Source organism: Bidens hawaiensis, unplaced genomic scaffold, assembly GCF_021521415.1.
Source record: "Bidens hawaiensis isolate Kalapana, Puna unplaced genomic scaffold, B.hawaiensis_p1.1 tig00042640_1, whole genome shotgun sequence".
NCBI lineage: Eukaryota > Viridiplantae > Streptophyta > Magnoliopsida > Asterales > Asteraceae > Bidens > Bidens hawaiensis.
In genome coordinates this window covers 109,036-116,304 of record NW_027505792.1, presented here as the reverse complement: position 1 = coordinate 116,304, position 7,269 = coordinate 109,036, and positions in this window count along the sequence as shown.

The following is a 7,269-nucleotide window of genomic DNA, read 5'->3' as shown; positions in this document are numbered from 1 at the left end:
TTCGGTTTGAACCCAAAACCGAAACACTAATTATCAAGGCTGTTACATGGATGATTTATGCTTGGTTTGATGTTATATGATATGTAGATATACTGAGTTTGCAACCCGAGACCCGGAAAGTCGTTTAAGCTAGCAAAATTCATCGAAAACCGACAAGGAAAACCCGTAACACTCGTTTAGGGGCTGTTTAGTATTAGGTTGTGACGTGCTTGTTGTTAGCTTGTGAAAACTTGCAGGGACATTAGGGATCATATAAATGAGTCCCTGTTCAAATTTGGTAATTTTTCGATAAACGGAGAATATTTGGTGAATTTATTCCCGTTTATGAGCGTTTATTTGGGAAAAATAGCTAAACATATTGAAAAATTATGAAACTTGGTTTTGAAGTTTAATATGTGATGGTAAGATCACTGGTAAAGTTTGGGAATCATTGGAAATGTCTAAGTATGGTTTGTGCAATCATGGCTTAACCGAATTTTAACAGCCGAAAAACGCATAAAAAGGCATTTTGTCAAAAGAGTTAGGTTTTGGAAATTTTGCAGGGGCTATGTAATAACATTGAGGTCATTGGTAAAAATTATCAGATTTTTCGGAGGTCGTTTGATATAAACGGGCCATTTATTACACGATTATAACCTATTAAATGAATTTTTATAAATAAATAATTAATCATAAAATTTCTGAAAATATTTTTATAAAATTTTCCATGGCTTAATGTATTTTTACAAAAATTTACATAATTTATATATAAGTACATATTTAGTTATGATTAATCAAAGATTTAAATTATAATTGTTTTAACGAAACCGACAGTTTTGTGTTTAACGGACTGACTGGTATGTCAAAATGTCAAAAGTGGCCAAATATCATATTTTTGAATGATATTGATAAAAACAAACTTTTTACGAGAATTCCGGACAAATCGGGTGGATTGTGCGCGTTTTGTATAATCAAACCCGTGTGAAAACGGAAACGAGCCCTGCAATCAAACCAGACACCGAAACCTTAAAATTCTTTCAAAAATCAAATTATTTTATCAATCAATATATTTACTTAAGTTTTATGTGATCTTACCTAATCCCGAAACGTATAAACGATCAACTGAGCTAGGCTCGGGAAATGGTGAAACTGAGCCAAATCCAATTTTAAACATTTCATAGTATACAACGTCACAATCTAAGACTATGGTCATGTTCTGGGCCTAACAGCTATACCCAGATTATCTATACAGCCCGACTTAGCTTGAACACTGTACTAGTAATAACGATACGATACCGTTTATAGGAATCAGGCTATAAACGAGGCATCTGACTTATTGATACGTGATTTCTGTGCGAACTACGATAAGGTGAGTTTCACGACCCCCACTTTCTAAACTGTTTTACGAACTTTTGGGGTGAAAAGCATGTTTACATAAACTGATATACTTGAAAACGTGTGATGATGTGGATTATCTAAGTACTAACACTTGACAAGTCCCCACAAACACAAGTGATTAACTTCGTGCCGGTGACGTGTGGATAGTACTATCGGTTTGACAAACCCAACTGACAGAGCCGGAGGGGTATGCCGGAACATATGTAAACCCAGTTGCACATTGTCATTATATTTTTACATACTGCTATGTGGTGTTAGACATAGTACATACTTGGGGCAAAGTGGCTGTTAAATGCCAACGGGAGTGCATGGGCAGTGGAGGCCATGTGTTTTAGCTCGTTTCGGTTTCACTTGTGGCTTAGTATAATGCATCATACACAGACATATATACATACACACTGTAAACTTTACAAACTCGTGAACTGATTTCATTGATACTCGTGAAACTTGAAACTCACCAACTAGATGTAGTTGACCCGTTTTAACATGCTTTTCAGGCAAAGCGAAAGTGGAATGATTTGCTTACATGCTTGGTGTTAGAAGGAAAGTTGAATAGCTGTGAATAGACGCTGATATATTACTGAATAAGAAGCTCTTAAACCGGTTATGTGTTTTTCACCTAGTTTGTAAACATAGTACCTACCCATGTAATATAATGTAAATTAGTTTATGAATTTCTTTATAAACAATGTTGTTGATACCAGTGTTATCTGTTACATTCCCGTATTACGCTTCCGCAACTACCTAGTCGGGGTGTGACAGAAGTTGGTATCAGAGCCATTGGTTATAAAGAATTAGGATGTCCCTTAGGATACCCTAAGATAACCGTAGGCTCGATTAACTCTGGGAATAAAATAATATTAAATAATATACACGAATGATTCTCGTGATGAACGCAAATGGACAAGTGGGTTATTATGATCCGGAACGTAATAACGGACTTGTTTGTACGAGGAAATTCGAGAAGAAGTCGATAAACAATCGAATAGGTAAAAACAGCAACATATGTGTATAAAATATAATAATAGATAAATATTTGTGTATATAAACGATTATTTGTGCTTATGTGTATAAATACCTGCACGTATCTTACTATGATTAATATAGATGGATATTATTCTTATCACTAACAATTGTGCAGGAATATGTCAAGATCTACTGATCGTGTACCTAATACCCTACCAACAGGGCCTGAGGAGGAAGAGGAGGATCCGGAAGAGGAAACTGAGGAGGAACCAGAGGAAATGGAAGAATGTGCAGATGCGGTAATTCCTCGCGAGGTACCCTTAGATCAACCCGACTTATCGGGTTACCGTTGTGACACCTACCCCCCTAGGGAATCCCCTAGGAATGCTGCAGGACAGGGAGCTACTAGTGCTTATCGTTCACCTGTTAGAGCACCCAGATCCCCTACTCCACCTGTACAGCATACACCAGTACCCCCACCCACTATTAGAAACCGTCAGACCGCTCGCATTTCAGTGCGTCCACCTGAGCACACTTCTCTCCCACCTCGATCTACGTACCATAGGGGAGAAACATCACGTGTCCAGGTCACTGAGATACCTATTCCTACTTGGGGTTTACCCGCCCCGGTACCCGAGCCACCTCGTTATTCTGATTCAGCATGGTTTGGTTTAGCGACTGATCAGCTTTTAGACCACTCACATTCTATAAATAACTTAAACCTGCATAGACATGATATGCAAGATTACATGCGGTACATGCAGCAAGAAATCAGAATTGTGCAAAGATCCAGTGCTCACAGCCACGGGCGTCAGGATCGAGCGATGATACTACTGGGGGTATGCTTAGCAGTTAATGCGGCCCTAGTGGCAGCTGTTGTTTGGTTGTGGCTTCATGTTGCAAAGAATGGATAGGACATAATAGTCTAGTCTTATGTATATAGTCTTTTGATATCCCAAGCAGCATTTTGTTACAGCGTGTTGGACTGACTTGGGAGTTGTTTGTGGTTTAGTACTATTTCAAGCACTGGCCCTTATCGGGTTAAGTCTACATGTCACTTAGTGGCAAATTTTGATACGCATATACAAGCGCTGGCCTATACCAGGTTGAGCCTATGCGCTAATTTTGGATGCATATGTACAGTAATGATTATAATTAATACAAATGTGTTTTCTTTGGCATAGTTATGTGTTGTGAAGGTGTAATATCGTAAAGTTGTGTTGATCATAGTGAAACGATATTGATTATTATATAATTGATTATTCTATAGAATGACCCCGAAGAAAGCAAACCCTTTGTCTGAGGCGGAAGTGGCCGCAATGATTGCTCGTCAACTACAAGCAGTGATACCAACAATTGTAACACAAGTCACTGCAGGCATACGTGCTAACAATACTGTTAATCAACCTACGAGCACCACCACGGCCACTGTTAATACACCTCCGCCGGACACTAATGTAGCCCCGGGTGTTACTACCCCGGTGAATACTGATAATGTCACAAATAATAATAACACTCTCCCAACTATGAATGTCACTGGGAACCCAGAACCTGTTGTGCACCCTGATAATATCCCGAACCCTGTACCGGTTGTTAACACAACTAATAATGATAATACTCGGACCAATACCGATAATAATAATAATAATAACCGAGAACCCCCGCGTCAGGAGTACTCATACAAACAATTTACATCATGTAAACCGATTGAGTTTAAGGGTATTGAAGGACCTAGTGGACTGGTCAAATGGATAGAAAAGACCGAATCATTAATTAATATCAGTGAGTGTCCACCGAACCGCGTGGTCAGATTTGCTACCAGTATGTTTCTAGACCAAGCGCTGATGTGGTGGAACACGGTAGTCCAAATAAGGGGACAAGATGCTATTAATCGTATGTCATGGACTGAATTAAAAACCCTCATGCTAGAGCATTTTTGTCCTAAAAGTGAGATTCAGAGGTTAGAACACGAGTTATGGAATCTGGAAATGAAAGGAGCGGACCATGTGGGATACACGAATCATTTTAACGAACTGTCCCGCTTAGTTCCATGGTTAGTTACACCGGAAGCGAAACGAATTGAACGTTATATCTGAGGACTGACTCCTGCTGTGAGAAGTATAGTGAATTCAGTTGCCCACCCGACATTAGAAAGTGCTGTATCTCAAACGGGTGTCGTTACTTTTGATCTGATGAGAAGTGGAGTGATAAGGATGCCAGGTGAAACAACAAGTTTAAAACGAACTGATTATGGGACAAGAATGCAAGGAAACCCTCAAAATAAGCGGGCTCGTCCGAATACCCGAAGTTATGCCATGACCAGTTCTAATGTAAAACAAGAGACCTATAAAGGGACATTACCGAAGTGCAGAAGATGTAACTTTCATCATGTAGGTGATTGCAAACCAGTCATTTGTCAAAAGTGTGGAAGAACGGGACACTATGCCCCCAACTGTAGAACCCCCACCAACACTGTTAACCGTCCACCGCAATCAACTCAACTCCCTCGACCTCAACCAACCCGCCCACAACTCAACCAACAAACCCCACCTACCACAAACCTCCGTGCCTGCTATGAATGTGGCAGTACGGAACACTTTCGGAGATACTGCCCCAATTTGAACCCGGGTGCAGTGAGAAGGCAGAATCAAGCACAAGCATCAACCTCCAACGCAGCTAAGGGACGCGCGTTTGTATTAGGACCGGGTGAAGCGCGTCATGATCCGAATGTGGTGACAGGTACATTCTTAGTTTCGGGTCAGTATGCTTCAGTTTTGTTTGATACGGGTGCCGATAGAAGTTTCATATCTGTTAACTTCTTACCTTTAGAAAATATGCCGGTTAGTGAACTAACAAAACCATATACTATAGAACTCGCTAACGGTAAGCCTATACTTGTTAACCGAATAGTCCGAGACAGTTCCCTTATCCTAAACGACCACCCATTCCTTATTGATTTACTTCCAGTGGAATTGGGAAGTTTCGATGTTATAGTCGGTATGGACTGGCTATCTAAGTATAAAGCTGAAATTGTCTGTAAGGATAAGACCGTTAGGATACCTCTTTCTTTTTTTTTTTTTTGGGTAAAAGGGGGTTACCCAGGCTATATTAAAAATAAAAACTGGCGTAATGACAGAGTATCAAAACGGCAACAAAAAAAACACAACCACAAACTAGACGAGAGGCATACCACTCGCTAGTCCAAAACACACTAAACACAGCCCATAAAACTACAAGAAAACCAAATAAACATTAGACTTCCAACGTAGCATTAGGCAGCTTCCAAACTTCCATCCACTTCCTTGAGCCCGAACGTAACCGACTCGAGAGAAGTTTCAATCTGACAATGCCCACTACCGCTTCAATGATCTGATTGCAATCCCTCTTTTGATTTTTGAATAGTCTTAAATTCCTTTCCTGCCAAATCAAGTAGCAACACGCAGCTAAAACAAGTTTAGCAGTAACCACATCCGCCGCTCGAATGATGAAGCTATGATTGTTCAAGGTGAGAAATCTGGTACGGTACAGCCTCTCATATCTCAACTTAAGGCATTGAGATATTTACGCCAAGGTTGTACTTTATACTTGGCGAGTGTAACAGTTAAGGAACCCGAGGAAAAACGAATGGAAGACATCCCAGTGGTACACGAATATTCAGATGTATTCCCCGATGAGTTGCCTGGTTTACCACCGACCCGACAAGTAGAATTCCGTATTGACTTGATACCAGGAGCAGCACCCATTGCTAAGGCACCTTATAGACTTGCGCCTTCTGAAATGCAAGAACTGTCCAACCAGTTACAAGAATTACTGGACAGGGGTTTTATTCGCCCTAGTTACTGACCGTGGGGAGCACCAGTGTTGTTTGTAAAGAAGAAGGATGGGAGTTTTCGAATGTGTATTGATTATCGGGAATTGAATAAAGTGACTATAAAGAATAGATACCCCTTACCTCGAATTGATGACTTGTTTGATCAGCTCCAAGGTGCGAAGTATTTTTCAAAAATTGATCTTAGATCTGGTTATCATCAAGTAAGAATTCAGGAAGAAGACGTACCAAAAACAGCTTTCCGAACTCGGTATGGTCACTATGAATTTTTGATTATGCCGTTTGGGTTGACAAATGCACCCGCAGTATTTATGGACCTCATGAACCGAATCTGCAAACCTTACCTTGACAAGTTTGTGATAGTGTTTATCGATGACATTTTGATATATTCAAGAAGTAAGGAGGAACACGAACAACATTTGCGGGAAATCTTAAAATTATTGAGGCAAGAGAAGTTATACGCAAAGTTGTCCAAATGTGAGTTTTGGCTACAAGAAGTACAGTTTTTGGGACACATTGTGAACCATCAAGGAATCCAAGTAGACCCAAGTAAAATTGAGGCCATTAAGAATTGGCAAGTGCCTAAGTCACCAAAAGAAATTCGTCAATTCTTAGGATTAGCCGGGTATTATAGATCATTCATTGAAAACTTTTCAAGTATTGCACAACCTCTAACCCTCCTAACTCAAAAAGATCGAGCATATGAATGGGGAGAAGAACAAGAAATGGCCTTCCAAACGTTAAAACAGAAGTTATGTGAGGCTCCAATATTAAGCCTTCTAGATGGAACGGATGAATTGGTGGTATACTGTGACGCATCTCGTAAAGGTTTAGGATGCGTACTGATGCAAAGAAAGAAAGTAATAGCATATGCTTCCCGACAATTAAAAGTACATGAAAAGAATTATACGACCCATGATTTGGAATTGGGAGCGGTTATCTTTGCATTGAAGATTTGGAGACATTACTTGTATGGCACTAAATGTACCATCTATACTGATCACAAAAGCCTACAACACATATTCGATCAGAAAGAGCTAAACATGAGACAAAGGAGATGGGTAGAACTGTTAAATGATTATGATTGTGAGATTAAA